Genomic DNA, 21020 nt, shown 5'->3' with positions numbered 1-21020 from the left:
TTGCCTGCCTTCAAATGGCTCCCTTCTTTACGATATATACTTCCCTGATTCCATATCCACTCTTCCTCCATCCCAACTATCCCATCCCCCCCCAAGCTCTCCCCATTCTCCCCTTCTCACTTCTCTCTCCCCATCTCCCCTTTCCCCATCCTACCCCCACCCCCAAGCTCTCCATTTTTGCTTGGCAATGTTGTCTACTTCCAATATCCAGGAGGATAACTACATGTACTGGCTTTGTGGGAACCTAGTCTGTTTGGATCCTCACCTTCCTAGACCTGGATGGATGGGGGAGGAACTTGGACTTCCCACAGGGTAGGGAACACTGACTGTTCCTTGGACTGGGGAGGGAGGGAGAGGGGGGATGGAGGAAGGGGAAAGGAAATGGGAGGAGGGGAGGAGGTGAAAATTTGTAAAATTATATAATTTAATAAAAAAAAAGAAAAGAAAGAATACAAAAAGAAAAGATATGACTTGAAAGTAACTCCAAATAGCTTGTTTGGCGTTATGGACTGTCCTGTCTTACAAGAGTACAATGCACATATTTTTCCAGTGGGCATACTTTTAATACTGGACCTCATAGACTATTAGTCTGAGCTGGATTTTCTCTGACACATGGCATGTCTTCGTGCTCTCAAGTGTGCTGCTCTTGCCCAGAGGTGAAGACACTTAGAAAAAACATCAAGTGAGAACAAAATGATGGTTAGCGTGTGTGGATGATGGTCACGGATAGGGATGATTGTCTCTAAAACACAATTCCTCTGGCTCCCAACCTGAGCAAGATAACATAATAAACCTTTAAAAAATTAGGCCATGCTGGAAGCTCTCATACTTTCCCAACTTTAAAAGAATTTCTGTCTTACAAAGCATATGCTCCAATGGTTGTGATTTGTACCCAAAATGTCCCCGACAAGCTGATGTTCTGACTGTTTGGTCCCCCTGCTTCAGGGGTTCTGGAAACTTTAGAAAATTGTACCTAGATGTCACTGGAGTTGGGTCATTAGGGTAACATTATCCCTAGGCATTTCCTGCTATTTCTCTCTGGAACCTTTGCATGGCGATTTAAATTGCCCACGCTTTGCTACAAACACCCCACCAAGGTGGACTGAAATTTGTAAACTCATGACTTAAAATAAACCATTCTGCCTTTACGTTATGTGTGTCAGGTATTTGGATCTTAATGATGAGAAAAAAAATCTGTATCGATACAGAAAATTGATACCAGGGATCAATTGTTTCTATGAATAAAACTATGTGATTTCTATGCTTGATGTATGGGGAGTTAGGGGGAATCTGGAGTCTCAGGGTAAAAAAGCCTAGAATACTTTAAGCAATCTTAATGATTGCTTAAATCCTACTTGATACCAGTAGGAGCTTGAAAAACCAGATCACCAATAGTACTGCCCTCAGCAGAATTCATGCAGTCTCACATGGGAACACTGGCCATGTTGAGGATTTAAGTAGAGACAACTCATGCTACATTCTGGAAAGAATTTGATTACATTTCACTCATATCCTCAAGATATGAGTGATGCTGAAGTCAAAAGTAATGGACACATTAATTTGTCAGGCAGATTCAGGAGAGAAAAGTACTCAGGCTGTGGCATTGTGACTGCTGACTGCTTTTAGCCAGGTTTCCAAACAGCAGAACAAAAAGATGGAGAAAGTGTAGTCCCAGCAGATAATGGTACATTTACAGCTTTAAACCAAGAAGCCACAGTCACTAAAGACACTTGGGCAATAAAAGAGAAGCCAAGAATTTTGCTCTGGGGCCATCATACATGTGCCCTGAGGGAATTTCAGCAAGTACTGAGATTAGGCTTCTCCTAGGTTTCCTTGCAAAACTGAACTCACTTGAAATGTTTTCCTTTGATAAGAGTATCTCCAGGGTTTCTTGATCACATATATCCACATGGGAGTCTGGCACTGGCTGGGTTCTGCAGCCAAGGTCCAAGAGGACCTAGCAACTATTAGAGCTGGCAACAGACCCCACTGTCTTTGTCTTTGTTGCTGTTTTGGCAGGTATGTAGTTATCAGTTACATAACTAACTGGAGACTTACATTCATATTTGTAAGGAAGGACTCACAGGTCAGATAAGGTGGACCTTAGTGAGATTCCAAGTTCTGTAAGATCTTAGAGCAGTGTTTCTCAAACTTGCTAAGCTATGATCCTTTAATATATTTCTTCATGTTATGGTGACACCATACAAGTATTTCTACTTCATCATTATGTTATTTCATCACTGTAATTTTGTTATAGTTACGAGCAATAATATAAATATCTGATACATAGGATATTTGATATGCAACACCAAGGGGGTTGCAACCCACAGGTTGAGAACCACAGCCTTAGAGGATTCTACATAAAGCTTTGCGGGTGGAGTTTATACTGTAATGGACACTCCAGGGTGATGGAGATCACAAGATTGTAAAATCCCTGCCAAAGAAATCAAGGGGAGCCAGCTCAAGAGACAGGTCATGTGGGTTATAATGAGTAGGACCATTGGACAGAGATACCTAAACCTGTTAGAGAGGAAATTATGTCATCATGTACAACTGGATGCTGGACACTGTAGTGTGGAGTAGACGGGCTGCGTTCCTGCCTCCCTAGCTCCCGCACAGCTAGCTTTACATGCGAAATATCAACACACAAATTGTATTCTTTTAAACACTGCCTGGCCCATTATTTTCAGCCTCTTACTCACATCTTGACTAACCCATATCGAATAATCTGTGTAACACCACAAAGTGATGTCTTACCAGGAAAGATTCAGCATGTCTGTCCTGGTGGCTGGCTTCATGGCATCTGTCTCCCTGAGGAGAGGCACCGTGGTCAGAGAACAGAGGCATGGCGATTTATCTCACTTAGGAGAGGCGTGGCATCTGACTGAGACATCTACCTCACTTCCTTCTTCCTATTCTGTCTACTCCACCCACCTAAGGGCTGGCCAAGGCAGTTTGTTTATTAGCCAATGAGAATCCTCCATCATTTCCCCTTTTTCTGTTTAAACAAAAAAGAAAGGCTTTAACTTTAACATAGTAAAATTACATATAACAAAACAGTTATCAAGTTAGAATTACAGTTACAATATTTATATCATTTTATCTTTTATCAGAACAAAGGAAAACAACTATAACTATCTATCTATTCTTCAACTCCATCAAAGATTCCAGAAGGATATAATATTACCTAAGTAAATGAGAAGTAAGCAATTTACAAAACTCTAGAAATCACAGAGACATCTCGCTGCCTGGACAGTCACCCAAAGTTCCTCTGTACCATTGGGGCATCCATCTTCGGCCTTCAGGCCCATAGTATCCAGCAGACATTTCCATGAAGCAGGAAATTTCAAAGGCAGTTCAGTCACTATCTGTTGTGTCCTTCAGAATGTCTCACAGACTCTTTCATGTGTCCGGAACCCTGAAAAACAATCTCACCTTTAGGCAAGTTCAGCAGTCCTCTCTCTGAGGGTTCTCTGTGTCCAGTTTATGCAACAGTCCAGGCAAGAGCAGTTTCTTGACCAAATGGCTATCAAACTCCATAAGGAGACTCTTCGATGCCCATCTTCCTTTTGAAGTAGTTTGGTGCTGCCAGGAGCAGACATGTCTCATTGTCATGAAAAGCCCTAAGTTATTAAAACATTTAAATGCGATATTCTGTAGTCTTTGAAAGATATTAGGAATGTCTATCTAGCTGAAATATATCTATGCACATCTAGAAAATCTAACTAACATGACTACAAGTTTGACTATTATTGATAACTATCCATTAACAACCTATATACATTACATTTTTAAATGAACTATGCAAACATAATACCTTAATCAAGATCAGAAATACATATTACAAAATTGTCCTTAAATTCCATACCAATGCAAATTATTCATATTTATATCATATCCCCCTTTAAATGTAAAGGAACATTTATAAACAATATTTGGGAACATGGGTGCAGTTATTTTTCTCCAAACTGCTTCCTGCTGAATGGGGGTGCTGTTATTTAGGTCTTTCATGGTATAACCTGTGTGCCAGGTTCATCTCAGTCATCAGTTGGGTGAAGTGTAGTGATTAGCTGTGGGCCGGCTTCCCGCCACCCGGCTCCCAGCCACCAGCTAGCTTTACCCAAAATAATTACACCAAAACTATATTCTTTTAAACACTGCCTGGCCCATTAATTCCAGCCTTTTTCTCACATCTTGACTAACCCATATCTAATAATCTATGTAACACCATAAATGGTGTCTTACCCAGAAAGATTCAGCATGTCTGGCCTGGTGGCTGGCTTCATCGCATCTCTCTCTCTGAGGAGAGGCACGGCAGTCTCTCTCACTTAGGAGAGGCATGGCATCTGACTGAGCCATCTACCTCACTTCCTTCTTCCTGTTCTGTCTACTCTACCCACCTAAGGGCTGGCCAAGGCAGTTTCTTTATTAAAACAGAAGACCCTCCCACATCAGTGAAGTAATTTTCTGAAGGTGTTCACAGCAACCTTTCAGGAGGGCGTGGTCTATCATACCATATTGGGATAGAAGCAATCCAACGGGTCTCATTTTCTGTAAAAATAAAAGAAGAATCTCTTTTCCAAAGTATCATATCCTTAGATCCAAATTCTGAAGTCAAGATATTTTTAAAATATCTATCTTGGATTAGTTCAGCAGCATTTGTAAACAAATATCTTTTAGCAGCTGTTGCTCCTTCCTCAGCATTCAAACAATTCAAAGAGAGCATAATAGCATACAGTATCAAGGTTCTCTGCATATTTTCCATCTTTATGTGGCTTTATTTTTACCTCTATTTCATTTATTTTTACATTTATTTATTTATTTATTTATTTATTTATTTATTTATTTATTTTGAGACAGGTTCTCTATATGTCTTTGTCTTGGAATAACTGTAGACCAGGCTGTCCTTGAACTCACAGAGATCCACCATCTCTGCTTCCCAAGTGCTGGGATTAAAGGTGTGTGCTACAACACCTTGAATTTACAGAGATCTGTCTGTCTCTGCCTCCCAGGCATTGGGATTAAAGGTGTGTATTGCCACACCTTGAAATCACAGAGGTCAATCTACCTCTGCCTCCCAAGTGTTGGGATTAAAGGTGTGTACCACCGCACCCAAACTACTCTTTCTTTTTCTTTTTTACTTTTAAGAACTTTAACTTTTAGTCTGCATATATTTTTAACACACTGTAAATCATTTAGAAGTCTTCTTTGTTTTTGAATCTCTCTTTACTGTCTCTCTCTTTTTCTGACCACATGAGTCTTTAAATTACTGACAAATATGGGTAGGATTCAAGCAGCGGCTTTGCCAGCTAGATCCATCCCATTCCTTAGCTTTCCAGTCTCATGGCAGAGGTACTTGCTAGAGCCATTTTTATTACCACAACTCTGTGGCGTTTCAAGGTCCCTGCCAGCAAGCAAGCTGCAACAGTGTTAAACAACAATCAAAAGCTCCATAATCAGGACTGCCTGCTTGAAAGAGTCAGAGTTTGCCCTGGCAGGAAGGCCCAGAAAGCCAGCATTTTAAAACAGCACAACTTTTTTCTTGCTACAGCTGAAAACCAAAAAGCATGCTGTCGGCTTTTCATCAACACTATGTAAGTGTTTCATGGCAGGACCTCTTAAAAGAGTTGCAGGGTTTTGCAGCTAAAGCTGAGTCAGGAAGCCTCTCTTAGATGAGAGCACTTGCTTACCTCTAGCAAGCAAAGCCAAACCCGAGAAATATCTGCTACCGAGAAAACAAGCTTTATTCTATTTTTTCCCAAGCTTTCTCAGGCTTTCTGTGGATTCAATTATCCACGTGGGCGCCATTCTGTAGTGATGAGCTGCGGGCAGGCCTACTTTTCATCCTGCCTGGCTCCCGCATGCTTAGCTTTACTCGCGAAATATCAACACACAAATTGTATTCTTTTAAACACTGTCTTACCAATTATTTTCAGCCTCTTACTCACATCTTGACTAACCCATATCGAATAATCTGTGTAACACCACAATCTGTGTAACACCACAAAGTGGTGTCTTACCAGGAAAGATTCAGCATGTCTGTCCTGGTGGCTGGCTTCATGGCATCTGTCTCCCTGAGGAGAGGCACCGTGGTCTGGCTCAGAGAGCAGAGGCATGGAGATTTATCTCACTTAGGAGAGGCGTGGCATCTGACTGAGCCATCTACCTCACTTCCTTCTTCCTATTCTGTCTATTCCACCCACCTAAGGGCTGGCCAAGGCAGTTTGTTTATTAGCCAATGAGAATCCTCCATCAGGACACAGAGCTACAAGATTCAATGTTTGCCTTGATGAATTCTAATCTTGCTTTGATCCAGTTTTTCCTTGCTATCTTCCCATTGATCCCTTTTAAAATGGGACCATTTACTTTATACCATTGTCATGGTTAACTTTTTGCTAATGTGAAGTAAAGTAGTCCCTGGGGATGAGAGAACCTCAATTGAGAAAAGGCCTGTGGGGGATTTTCTTGATTAATTAATCAATGTAGGAGGGCCCAGTTCACTTTAAGTGGTACCAACACTGGGCAATTATACAAGAAAGCAAACTAAGCAAGTCACAGAGAGCAAGTCAGAAAGCAGTGTTGATCTGTGACTTTTTGCTTCAGTTTCTGTTTCCAGGTTCCTGCCTTGACTTCCTTCCATGATAGACTATAATGTCTAATTGTAAACTGAAACACCCCTTTCCTCCTCAAGTTGTTTTGAATGATGCTGTTTTATCATAGATATATACATTATATATATATATATACATAATATATATATTAGAGTTTATATATAAACTAATATATATAATATATATAAACTCTAATATATATATTATGTATATAAATATTAGAGTTTATATATATAAACTATATATAAACTCATATATATATAAGACACTATTTTATACTGGCAGTATCTAATTTTTTTAATGTGTAGGGATTCAAAGCTAACACAGCCTTAAGTGTCAGTAAAAACTTTGGGTTTACTTACTAAATATGGGCCTTTAAAAGTTACAGACTAACCAGGTGGTGGTGGCAAACACATTTAATCCCAGTACTCAGGAGGGGAGGCAAAGGCAGGCAGATCTCTGTGAGTTCGAGGCCAGCCTGGTCTATAAGAGCTAGTTCCAGGTCAGGCTTCAAAGCTACAGAGAAACCCTGGCTAGAAAAGACAAAAAGAAAGAGAGTTGCAGCCCAGCCCTGGTTTGGGCCTTTCTCTATGCTTCCTGCTGCCATGGATTCTTATTTCCATAATACTCTGTTCTACTACAGGGCCCAAGCAGGTAGTGAAGTAGAACCTTCTGACACTGTGAGTAAAATAAACCCCTCCTCCCTATCATAGCTACTCCACCATGGCTACTCTGCCATGGCTAACGTACCATAACAACTCTGCCATGGCAACTCTACCATGGCTACTCTGTCAGTTGCTGTGACGAAAAACACCTGACAAAGGAATCTTAAGAGAGAAAGGGGTTGTTTGGGTCTACAATTCCACCTCGCAGTCCATCAGTGTAGGAAAGTCACAGCAGTAGGATCTCTATGCTGTTGGTCCTGGGGCAGCTGGTCCCATGGCAGCTGGTCCCATGGCAGCTGGTCTCATGGCAGCTGGTGCCAAGGCAGCTGGCCCCATGGCACTGGTCCCATGGCAGTTGGCCCCCATGGCAACTGATCCCAAGGCAGCTGGTCCCATGGCATTTGGTCCCATGACAGCTGGTCCCATGGCATTTGGTCCCTTGGCAGCTGGTCCCATGGCACTGACAGTAAGAGTCAGAAGCTGCCCAAATGCCTGCTGCTTCTCAGCTCCATTTCTCCTCTCTCAGAGTCCAGCATCCCAAGCAAGCAACAGTGCCACCCACAGTGGACAGGTCTTCACACCTCAGTCAACGTCATTGTCATTAAGATAATCCCAACAGATGTACCTAGAGGCCTGTCTACCGGTTGATCCTGGATTCTGCCAAGTTAACTATCCACAGTAGCCTTCTCACAGTTAGAATCAATAATGGAGCGACTTTTATAAGTTCCCAAGTACTTAAGGAATATTAAAATATTCTATATTTTGAATAATGACTCAAAAGGGAAGTTTGAAAGCATCCTAAATGGAATGGAAATACTGTACTGACCAAGTATCACAGATAATGCTCAACACCTGTTACAGAAAAGAACAGAGCCTCAAATCATTTATCTTAGACTCCATCTTAAGAAACTAACTAATGGTATGCAAATTAGCCTAAAAGAAAGAGGAAAACAATTTGAAATCACAATAGAGCCTTACAGATGTTTTTAAAAAATAAAAATCCAGGTAACTAAAAAAACGATCAATATAATTGACACCTCTACCCAGATTGGTAAGCTATTTATGATGGAGGAGTGTCTATGTGTTACTTCCATTGATTAATAAAAAAAACTGCCTTGGCCCTTTAAGAGAACAGAAAATTAGGTAGGCGGAGTAGACAGAACAGAATTGTGGGAGAAAGGAAGCAGAGTTGGGGAGACGCTTCAGGCAGTCGCCATAGTGAGTCGCCATGCTTCTTCTCTCTGAGATGGATGCAGGTTAAGATCTCTCCTGGTAAGCAACCACCTCATGGTGCTACACAGATTACTAAATATAGGTTAGTTAACCAATAAGAGGCTGAAACTAATGGGCCAGGCAGTGTTTAAAAGAATACAGTTTCTGTGTAATTATTTCGTGTGTAAAGCTAGCCAGTTGGTGGGACGCAGCCCGCCGTTCCATCTACAGATTGGAGCCCAACGTGGGGCTTGAACCTAAGACCCTGAGATTAAGAGTCTTATGCTCGTGGTGACTAAATCCACTTAAAAACCTGAGAGGGCTTTAAATAAAGGAGAGAGAGAGTTTAACATAGCTTTTTGCTGTTTGCTAGGACGTGCTGTAGAGAGATTTCCTGTTTCGGCAATAGCGGCAGAAAAAAAGCTGAGTCATTTTAAAATATGGTTTCTGGGGCTGTGCTGCCAGTGCAAACTCTGGCTTTAAAGCATTTCAATGGCCCGCCGTTCCATCTACATATTTATAAAAGAAGCCATGAGATGATGGAATGGCCCAGTGATGAAGGTTTTTATTCAGAATCCTGGGGGACTGGGTTCTGTCCCTGGCATGATAGAACACAGTGGAAGTAGAGAACTGGATGCTACAAGTTGTCCTCCAACCTCCACAAGCATATTGTAACACAAGTATGAACATATACACACACACAAAACCACATACACAGACACACACACACACACAGACACACACACACATACACACACTTAAATAAGCAATTTTAAAAAGTATTTTTTTAAAAAAAAATCTCTTGGATCAAAAAGTTTCATAGCCCACAATTTGCCCCTTTTATCTGTTTGAAACTATATAAAAATAATTCAATTACAGACATGTAAACTCTATTGCTACACATAGAGAATATTTTTAATTTAAAAACAAGTCATAAATTACCACTAACCAGGATCACTCTAGACTCTCCAAGGATAAAAGAATGTAAAATGATTGCATGTCAATAAAGTCAACCATTTGAAATGAGACGGGCAGAAAGCCCTTGAAGAACATACACCAGAAAGTTCACTCAAGAAGAAATGAACCCAATGACTCAATACCTCTTAAAGCAAGTGCACTTTTAGTTAACAGCCTTTGCAGGGAGAAAACTTCAGAGCCAATGGTCTCACCGGAGAAGGCTGTCAAATATTTATGTGAGAAATATTGCTAATCCAACCCAGAGAATCCCAGCACATACAGGATGGCACTTGACACTCAGTTTCCAATCCTAATGATATTCTGGTTTTCAAAAAGACAGCATCGTAAAAACAGAATAATATCCTCCATGATCACAATGCAAAATTTGATATGAGTTTTTAGCAAATTGATTACAATAACATACAATTGAAATTAATACATCTTGACTGCAAAGGTAAAATTGTGCCTCCAAATAGAAATGTGTTTTAACCTGACATCTAGGAAGATGACTGTATTTAGAAATAGGATCTCTGTAGATATGGCCATGTTGAGATGAAGTCATAGTGGGTTAGAATGAGTTTAGGATCCTCATGAAAAATGGAAATTTTCCAGGTATGGTAACGCACTTCTTTCATCGCAGAACTCAGGAGGCGGGGGTAAACAGATCTCTGTGAGTTGAAGATCAACTTGCTCTACTCGGTGGGTTCCAGGCCAGCCAGGGCTACAAAGTGAGACCATGTCTCAAAAGGGCATGGTAGCCCTGTAGTGCTCACGGGCGCGTCTCGCTGTGCTGTCTGCCAGGTAGGTTGTGCCTCACCGGCCTCTAGCCGCGTTCGCTGTTGTCCCAGTAAATGGGCGTTCGTTGAAAATCATCTTCGGCTTTGCCTGTGGCCAGAGGTGAGATTCGGCGCCCAGAGCCACAGGGGCCTTAGCTCACCGCCCGCTGCCCCAGTGTGGGAGGGTGAAACCCAAGCCCCTACACTCCGGAAAAAAAAAAAAAAAAAAGAGAGAGAGAAAAAAAAGAAAAAAAAAGGGTATGGTATTTTTAACAGATAAGATATAAAAGGAAAGCACCATGTGATATCACAGAGCAGAAATTAGTTTAATACAACTGCAAGTCAAGGAAAAACCAGGTTTGACAGTAACCAGTTACCATAAGAAGACTGGAAGATACAAGAACAAACCCTCTCTGTGGTTTTCTGGGTGTTTAGCCACAGACAACTAGAATAGTCTTTTAGCATCCAGAATTGGGAGAAAAATGTACTTTGTTCTTGCTGTGGTTTTCAAATTATGTACTATATATATATATATATATATATATATATATATATATATGTACACTTTATATATATGTTGCATATATTCCAAGAAACTAGTAAATTACCCTTCAATACGGGTTTAGGCCAACCTTTGGAAATCAGCAATTGATCTTACTATATGACCACAGTAAGAAGGAAATATGTGGAATATGAATGTCTCTTCTATGATAGGTTAAGATATTGAGGAAAGCAGGAATCAAAACGGATGACATCAGCCTCTGCAAAACCCTGCAACTAAGGCCATACGAAACAGTGAAAGGCTGGAAGACTTCTCCATAGACACACAGGGATGCCCACTTGCACCAGTTCTGCCTAGCATCATATTTGAACTCCTAGAATAGCAATAGTTATATGACAATATGTTAATAGTAGATAAAACAAAAGCCATGTATATTGGAATGAAAGGAGCAAAACTCTTTGTCCATATTACTCATGAACATACAGAAAATCCAATGAGCTCTACAATAGTGTTACTAGAACTAATATGGAATGGAAAAGCAAGGGAATACAAGACTGAAGACAAATGTCAATTGCATTTTATACTGGCAATAATGAATTATGAATTGAACCCCAAAATACAACTCATAATAATATAAAAATATGTACTTAATATTTCATCTGCCACAAAATCGGCAAGACTGAGACTCGGAAAATTACCAGACACTCTTGAGGTTATATAAGAACTGAATAATGGAGAAGTACACTGTGCACTTGGCTGGCAATGCTAAAGGCTGCCAAGATCTCACTTCTTCCCTAAAATGGTATGTGGATCCAAAACAACTCCAATCAAACTGCAGAAGGATTTTCTTATGGAATTTTACAAAATTTTGATGGAAATGAAGGCACAGAATATACTGAACAATTTGCAAAGGAACAAGACTGTAGGAAGGATACAGCTTTGTTTGAAGGCATCTACTCAGTTGTGTGTCTGTCTGTCCACATGTATGCATCATACGTGACAGGGGGCACTCTCATCTAGAGGTCAGAGGCTATTTTCTGGAGTCAGGTTCTCTCCATCATGGGATCTTAGGAGAGACTAAGTTCAGGGGAGCCATCCTATTGGTTTGAGACATTCTGTTAAAGCTACAATAACTCAGAGAAGATATTATTATCATAAAGGTTGAGGAAAAAGTCAAGGAAATGGAAGAGAAAATCCACAAAAAGAAAGCACATGGCTTTAGCAACCAACATTTGACCAAGCACAATGTTACTTCATTGAAGAATATGAACTTGTAAAAATTAACTTAAAATTAATCACATACTTCAAGGCAAAATTAAAAGTGCATGCCTATTAAATGACAGTAAGTATAGGAGCACATCTTTGTGATACAGGACTATGAAAGGGTCTCTTGGACACATTAAAAGTACAAACATGAAAAGACCAGAACGTACACTGGATTAAACAATTTAAATTGAATTTAATTTTGTGCTGCAAACAACATAATGAAAAGTTGACCACGACCCACAAGATGAGACAAATACTTATTACCTGTCTGAAAAGGGAATAAATCCAAAAGTTTAACAAGTGACTCTTCATCTTTTTTTGTGTGCTTTTTAAAAAAGATATCTTTATTTATTTTTATGTATACGAGGGCTCTGTATGTCCAACTTTATGCCAGATGAGGGCATCAGATCCCATTAGAGATGGTTGTGAGCCATAGTATGTTTGCTGGGAATTGAACTCAGGACCTCAAGAAGAGCAAACAGTGCTATTAACAGCTGAGCCATCTCTCCAGCCTCCTTTTAACATTTTTAAGTTAATAGATATTATATCAAGCAGTCTGTTTCATGATGGCTTTTCAGACATGGACATAACATGATTTGATCATGCTCATTCACATTATCCTCTTATGTCTCCTCCCCCTGCCTTTTAGTTCCCATACAGATCCCCCTTTTATTTCCATGTCTTTATTTGTTACAGAGTCTGCATAGAAGATAAAATGTTATTTGTTTTTCTAAGTCTTTTTATTTAACTTAACAAGATAATGGTCTCAAGTTTCATGCATTTTTTTCCTTCAAATAACATAATTATGTCTTCATTGTGGCAGATAAAACTCCATTATTTATATATGCCATATTTTCTTTATCAATTGATCTGTTGTTTGACACCTTGGTTGATTTTATTATTATCATTATTGTGAATAGTATAATAATGAAGAAAGATAAGAGGATATCTCTTGTTGTTTTATTATTTTGAAACAGGGGCTCTTTATCCCAGACAGGCCTGAAATTTGCTATGTAGCCCAGACTAGCCTTAAACTTACTGCAATCCTCCTGCCTTAGCTTTCTGAAGGCTGGAATTATGGCATGCATCAACACATCTTATTCTAGTCTTCTTGTGTCTCTAGTGCATGCTTCCATTAATCCGGTTAGCTATATACCTAGGAGTGGTCCCGCTGGGTCATACAGTCAGTTCACTTTTAGATTGTGAAGAAATCTCCACACTGGCTCTGTTTTTGATTGTTGACCATGAACAACTTTAACTCTTGAGCATTCCTCCTTCCCCACTCCAGGCCCTTCTCCCTCCTTTCCTCTTCTCAGCCACAGGTACAAGTTAGAGCAAACAAGGCCCCAGCAGGTATGTGGAAACCCTTCCCTTACCTCCACTCCTAACCACAATAAAAGATAAACCAATCTGTTTTGCCAGCTCTCAAGTCATTTTGGGTTTTCTTGGAAGGCAGCTCTGTTCTCCCAAAAAGGTTCAATTACATGAGTAATAAGCCTTTCACACATTTGTGGTGAATGTATGAGGTCTTGGTCTCTTTCCTGTTACTATATCATAGTGCCTGAGACTCAATATTCCATAAAAACAGTCTTACTCCTATATGTGTGAGTCTTGGGTTTAGTCCTCAGCACTGGGTGAGTAGAAGAGGCTGTGTTTGACCCATACTTTCAACAAATGGAGCAAGCTTGCTAGCTCAGGTCTGAGTCTTTTTTATGTAGAGCAATCATTGTCATCAACTGGGGACCATGCCCTCATCACCTTATCTGATCTTCATGACTCCCCTAAAGACTTCATGTCAAAACGCTTTAACATCTCAATTTGATGAAAAGGTTTCCAAAATATGAACTTTTAGGGAACATATTCAATCTGTTAGAGATGAAGAAGCTCCTGGTCATGAGAATGGAACCTCTGCCTGGGTGGACACCTAATGTTCCAGCTGAGCTGACAGTCCTTAGGCTAAGGGACCACACCCAGAATGCCGGGCTCACCGGAGGCCATGCTAATGAGATAGGTGGAATTCCTTTAATGAGACACTGTACTTGCCTTCCAGATCTCTGCCCTTTGCAGAAGTTTACAAACCTCAGCCGGGCTTTGTTATAATTATCCAGAAAAGCAAAATTTTCCCTTTTATTCTTTCTACCTCTTTTCCATGCTGGCTTTCATTAGCAGTTTGAGTTTCTCTCCAACAGTTTAGGCTTCCTTGCTCTTTCTAGAAACCTTCTTTTCTCATTGTGTGCTGACCTTGATGCCTGCTTCAATGATCTGGCCTTTTCCTTTCTCTCCTTCCTTCTCTTTCTCTGGGCAGCTGCAGAAGTTTTCACCTTGCCTGCCCGGCAGTTGCTCTTATAATTTATAATAAAACTACCCACCCTAGTGTTTCTATTTAATTCCCTTTTTAAATTGGTTTATTGAGACTAAGAACTCTAAAGAGGGCCCTGATTTCCCCGGTATCAAAACCATCAGGTGATATCAAAATTAACATCCAAATTAGGGGTGAGGACATAGGACACTTAAACTCCACAATTCAAAGGCACTTTATAAATGGCAAGGGATTTGAAGAGCCATTTATTCACAAAAGTTACATAAATGACAAATGTCCAACCAAAGAAGACACACAAGAACTTGAGTCATTTGGGAAACGCAGATCAAAACCAGAAAGGGATCCTCTTCATGCCTTCTGAAATGACAGTAATTTTAAAAATTGACAATAATAAGTCTTGGCAAGGGTGATGAGGAACTGCAATCCTCATCCACTGCCAGTGACCTGCACAGTGACACATACCCGAGGAGGCTCTTTTGGCAGACCCTCACTTCTTTAAATGTACACTTACATGTGGTCCAGCATTTTTGCACAGCTACGAAAAACAAAACATACACACATTATAAACCGGAGATCTCCTTCCCCATCTAATTGGGAATTTTGACCAGTTTGTTCTAATTCTTTGAAAATAACCACAACTTCTCTGAGTTCATGATGTAGCAACGATGTCATATCTAGAAGACAGCACTGCTTCCAATCTTCCATTAATACAAAGATCCCCTCTCAAAAAACAAACCCAAATATATTTAAGGGTAAATATATTAATGCTGACCCTTGTTGGAAATTTGCCTTTAACTAATCAAAAAGCAAACTTCTAAGATATCTGTTTTATTAAGCACAATTAGTAAGACAATCAGGACAAGAATAAATCATTAGTATAGTCAGTCATTTTAGACATTTTATTTTTATATTACATTCTATTATACTTTGTTATTGATGTATTCGAATAAAAAATAGAAGGAAGATTTATAATCCACAAGAACAACCACTTACAAATCCTGGAAATATGAGTTGTCTTTCAAATTCACCAAGTCATTATAAGAGTTGTATTAAAAAAAAGGATGTATGTTAAGACATGTACCAATATGAAAATCATCCTACTAATACCAATGCAACAACACAAATTTTTCATAAATGTCTGTAACTATGTCCTATTTTTAGTTATAAATATATGATTAATCTTTGAGATAAATTAATACTGAATTTTAATCTTATTGACATTAAAAATAGGTTTAATGTGTCATATAACATCCAAATATATATACCATGTGGGAACATTTGCTGCTAAAAATGTAGAGATATATAAAAAAATATTGTGCTTATTAATTTTCTATACTTTGACAAATAAATAAAATTATAATATCCATTTTTTAAAAAACTATACTAAAACATCAAGAGTCTGATTCACAACAGCCACAAAGTAGAAATGATTTAAATGCCTGATGACAAACAATCGCATGAATGAAATGTGGTGTGCCCACAAATGAGATATTTATGTGTATTGAGAAGGATGAGGTGTGAAAGTGTGTTATATGAAAAAAATTAAGGGCCAAAGACTATGTGGTACATAACACCATGTATATGGAATGTCAAATAGTAGGAAAATCTACAGAGACAGGAAGTAGATTGATAGTTTCCTGGCACTAGAGGGATAAGAACTCTGTGGTAATTGCTTAATGGCTTTAGGGTTTCCTACTGGAGGAACAAAATGTTCTAAGATTGATTGTAGTGGAAGCCGAACAAATATGTGGTTATATTTACATATTGGACTGTACACAATGAAGAGAACAGTGTGAAAATCATGCCTCAATGAAATCAAACTGTCTTCAAATCCACTGGGGAAATGGCAGTCTTATAAGAAGACAGCACTGCAAAAATTAGTAGTACAAAGTTCACATTCTCAATGAATGGAATGAACATGGATGGAACCGTGCACCAGACATGTGTGTGCTCTAACTGGTCCTAATAAACTAAAAGAAGTAGGGGATGATGGAGGAATCCCTCAGCCAGTATACTATGTAACCAGAGATAAATCTGAGACATTGTAATTCTTCTCTTTATTTTTTATATATAATTTATTTTATTTTTAAAATATTTTTAAACTATCTTTTTTCATACTACATACCAATCCTAGTTCCCACTCCCTCATCTCCTCCCATTCCCTTAACCTATCCTCCCACCCCACCCCCATCCATACCCTCCTTGTGCCACATACAAAAGTAAATTAACTTATAGGTCTTAGACAGGAAAGGAGAAAGAAAATAGGTATTGACATCAGAAGGGCTCCATAGGCAAGACCACAGACTCTGATTAATGTAGCTTTCCCCAAGACATAAAGTCAGAGTGATCCCTCAAAATACGTTTCATATTCTGTATAGAGGAGTCTTAATGGTCTGATGCCTTAACATGCATCTCCTTTGAGTGTTGTACCCGAGAAATTCAAGAAATACCTCTCTAGTGTATATGTTGTGTCCTTGGATGGATGTAGTCAATGAAATATTTTAGGAGACATATTTGAGTCTTTTGGTAATGATAACATACACTATACAACTCATTTGTTTATGACAAACCACTCTGCATGGTTTTAAAATTTTAGTCTCCAGAGATGGCTGCATTAGGCAGACACGGCAGACTCCAGACTTAATGTAGCTGTACAGATTTAAAATAGACATGTTCCAGATACCTCATCATGTTTCACCATAGCAAATGCAGGGATCTATACATAGAACAAGGCCAATCAATCTTTGCCTAATGCTACATAGAGTCTGATAAAAAAAAAAAGAAGTCAGAACAGCAAAATCACAAACAACAGGGTTTAAGAATGGAAGTTCACATTCTCAATGAATGGAATGAACACGGATGGAACCGTGCACCAGACATGGGTGTGACTGTGCTCTAACTGGTCCTAATAAACTAAAAGAAGTAGGGGATGATGGAGGAATCCCTCAGCCAGTATACTATGTAACCAGAGATAAATCTGAGACATTGTAATTCTTCTCTTTATTTTTATATATAATTTATTTTATTTTTAAAATATTTTTAAACTATCTTTTTTCATTCTACATACCAATCCTAGATCCCACTCCCTCATCTCCTCCCATTCCCTTAACCTATCCTCCCACCTCACCCCCATCCACTACTCAGAGAAGGTAAGGCACATTGCTTTGAGGAAGGACCAAGGCCCTCCCTACTATATCTAGGTTGATCAAGGTATCCATCCGAAGAGGATGGGTTCCCAAAAAGCCAGTAGAAGCAGTAGGGATAAATGCTGGTGCCACTGCCAGTGACCCCACAGTCTGCCCCAGCCATGTAATTGTCACCCACATTCAAAGGGTCAAGTTTGGTCCTGTATTGGTTCCTTCCCTATCCAGCTAGAGTTGGTAAGTTCCAATTAGCTCAGGTAAACTGTTTCAGTGAGTGTCCCCATCATGGTCTTGACCCCTTTGCTCATATTCTCATTCCTCCCACTCTTCAACTGGACTTTGGGGGCTAAGCCCAGTGCTCTGCTATGGGTTTCTGCCTCTGTTTCCATCAGTTCTGGATGAAGGTTCTATGGTGACATTTAAGATTATTCATCAATCTGACTACAGGACAAGGCCTGTTCAGATATCCTCTCCACTACTGCTTGGGGTCTTACCTGGGGTCATCCTTGTGGATTCCTGAGAATTTCTCTAGTGCCAGGTTCTTGATAGCCCCATAGTGTCTCCATCAATCAAAATATCTTTTTCCTTGCTCTCAACTCTGTCCTTCCTCCGTATCATCTATCCCACTCCTTCAAGTTCTCCTCACACCTCCCCTATTCCCCTCTACTTTCTCTTCCACCCTCTCTTCTCCTCAATCCTCATGTTCTCAATTTTGTCAGGCAATCTTATCTATTTCCCCTTTCCAGATAGATCTATGTATATTTTTCTTAGAGTTCACCTTGTTACTTAGCTTCTCTAGGGTCATGGACTATAGGCTCTTTATCCTTTGCTTTCCAGCTAGTATCCATGTTCATATTTCTGGGTCTTGGTTACTTTGCTCAGGATAGGATTTCTTTAGCTCCATCCATTTGCATGCAAATTTCAAGATGTCATTGTTTTTACCACTGAGTAGAACTCCATTGTGTAAACATACCACATTTTCTTTATCTATTCTTTGGTAGTGGGGCATCTACATTGTTTCCAGGTTCTGGCCATTACAAATAATGCTGCTGAGAACATAGTTAAATAAATGTCCTTGTAATATGATTGAGCAGTATAGTCGTAAGTCACAAAACAATCCCACACCAGTTTGGAATTATAATTAATAAAAAGGATTATTTATTTAAGGGGAAAACTTACAGATCACTGTCCTAGACAACAGCCCTCTGTGCAACCAGGAACAGAGTCTAGTAGCTGGAAGTGAAGCCAGAAGCAAGAGATAGAAAGCAGGGCTACTACTGTTTTTTAAAGCAAAAGAGACCACGCCCAAGTGGGCTGGTATCTTAAAGGCTATTGGCTGAAGGAGTAGAAGGAGCTCTCACAGCAGAGCAGCCTTTGGATATATGCCCAAAATTGGTATTGCTGGGTCCTGAGGTAGGTTGATTCCCAATTTTCACCATACTGATTTCCAGAGTGGTTGTACAAGTTTGCATTCTCACCAGCAATGGATGAGTGTTCCCATTATTCCATATCCTCTCCAGCATAAGCTATCATTGGTGTTTTTGATCTTAACCATTCTTAGAGGTATAAGATGGAACCTCAGAGTTGTTTTGATTTGCATTACCTTGATGGCTAAGGATGTTGAACATTTCCTTGTCTTTCAGCCATTTGAGATTCTTCTGTTGAGAGTTCTCTGTTTAGGTGTGTACCCCATCTTTTAATTGGATTATTTGGAATTTTGATGTCTAGTTTCTTGTTTTTATATGTATTTTGGAGATCAGCCCTCTGTCAGATGTGGGGTTGGCGAAGATCTTTTCCCATTCTGTAGGCTGTTGTCTTATTGACTGTGTCTTTAGCTTTACAGAAGCATCTCGGTTTCAATTTTAAAGATGGCATTGTTCTCACTAAGTCACCGGGAAGGACACTCAAACAAGGGCAACAGAGAGTGGGTGCTGGACAGAAGGCCTAGATGTCCAGGAACTCAACTTGATGAAAGGTCTCTACAAAAGATTAAAGTAATTGTCACCTAAACCCTTGACTCTCTCTAGGGGTGGCATGCTGTAGCTTATCAACCTTGAACCGTGTGTGACTGATCTGAATTGTGCCTTCTATCGTTCTTGATAAAACAACTCTGCACAATCAACATTATGACAACCTGAGAATAGCCTAAAAGTAAAAATGACTTAATTTTATTCTGTAGGAGAATATAAAAGCTACCTTTGAATATGTACATTCCAGGAGATTCACAATTTAGTTTTGAGATATACAAGGAAAGCAACTAAGAAAAACTAAATGAGGAGAATTAAAAAATGTATCCAGGACATTTACAGTATCACAATAGCTTCATTGACAAACAGAAAAAGCAGTTCTGGGCCATAGAACAATATCAATGAGAATCAAAGCAAAGGAAATGAGCAAACAGAAGAAAGCCTTGCTTCCTTCCCTGGGAATATTTTTAGTTTATTATCTGTGGTTGAAGTTTAGTGTGTGTCATTATAGTCCCGTGCATATACTCTTTATGAATATTCCAATTTCCTTGTTTCTGCAAAGTTGTTTTTCCCACTCTTTGGAGGTGGTACCACCACCATCATGCCCATTTAGCATGGTGCTCCCAGCTGCCTGCCGAATCAGGTGCAAAGGCCTTCAAGTCCACACAAAACCCCAGCCTGTTTCTCTGGATTTACCCACCACTCCCTCTAACTGACACATCCTTCTTACCTCACCCTCATGCCTCAAAAATTCTTTTTTTTGTAGGGCATTTTTTTATTAAAAATTTTCACCTTCTCCCCTCCTCCTCCCCTTCCCTCCCCTCCCTTCCACCCATACCCCCACTCTGCCCCTCTCCAAGACAAAGAGCCATCAGGGTTCCCTTCACTATGTTAAGTCCAAGGTCCTCCCAGCTCCCCCTAAGTCCAGGAAGGTGAGCAACCAAACTGACAAGGCTCACAGTGAGCCCGTCCATGCTGTAGAGTTCATGCTCATCACCGTTGTTCTTGGTTTCTCAGTCCTCCTCCACTGTCAGCCACATTCAGAGAGTCTGGTTTGGTCCCCTGTTCCATAAGTCCCATTCCAACTGGACTTGGTGGTCTCCCGTTAGATCTGTCCCACCGTCTCAATGGGTAAATGCACTCCTCACGGTCCTGACTTCCTTGCTCATGATCTCCCTCCTTTTGCTCCTCATCAGGACCTTGGGAGCTCAATCCGGTGCTCCTGTGTGGGGCTCTGTCATTTTCTCCATCCAATGCCAGGTGAAGGTTCTATGGTGTTATGCAAAAATTCTATTCAAGATCCAGATCAGAATCTAACTGCCCTAGAATATTTCCTCAGTTCACACCTCCCCCCACCCATGAGGAGGGTCAACAAATCTTCCATCTTCTTCTAACTACAAGGTATCTTTCCCATGTATTCCTACAACTGATGTATGTCACTTGCAGTTTTTAAAAATAAATATTTGTGCATATATTGTTGCCCCTACTGCATGTCGAGTTCCTTGTGTGATAGCGTTGTCTTTCTTCTTCTTGGAAACTTTAAATTATATTATCTAGGAAAGAACTGTGCATGGAGGGAGGGGAGAGACACTATTGAGTGG

General features: G+C 39.9%; 1 non-coding gene across 1 annotated transcript; it reads left to right on the top strand.

Moving 5' to 3' along the window:
* The first annotated feature begins 10302 nt into the window (after window positions 1–10302).
* Window positions 10303–10429, top strand: LOC119808592. Its single transcript, XR_005284514.1, has one exon. It is a non-coding gene; the product is annotated as a small nucleolar RNA ACA64 (small nucleolar RNA).
* The last annotated feature ends 10591 nt before the right edge of the window (window positions 10430–21020 follow it).

This window comes from Arvicola amphibius, chromosome 2 (genome assembly GCF_903992535.2).
Source record: "Arvicola amphibius chromosome 2, mArvAmp1.2, whole genome shotgun sequence".
Lineage (NCBI taxonomy): Eukaryota > Metazoa > Chordata > Mammalia > Rodentia > Cricetidae > Arvicola > Arvicola amphibius.
This window is presented reverse-complemented; position numbering and strand designations above follow the sequence as displayed.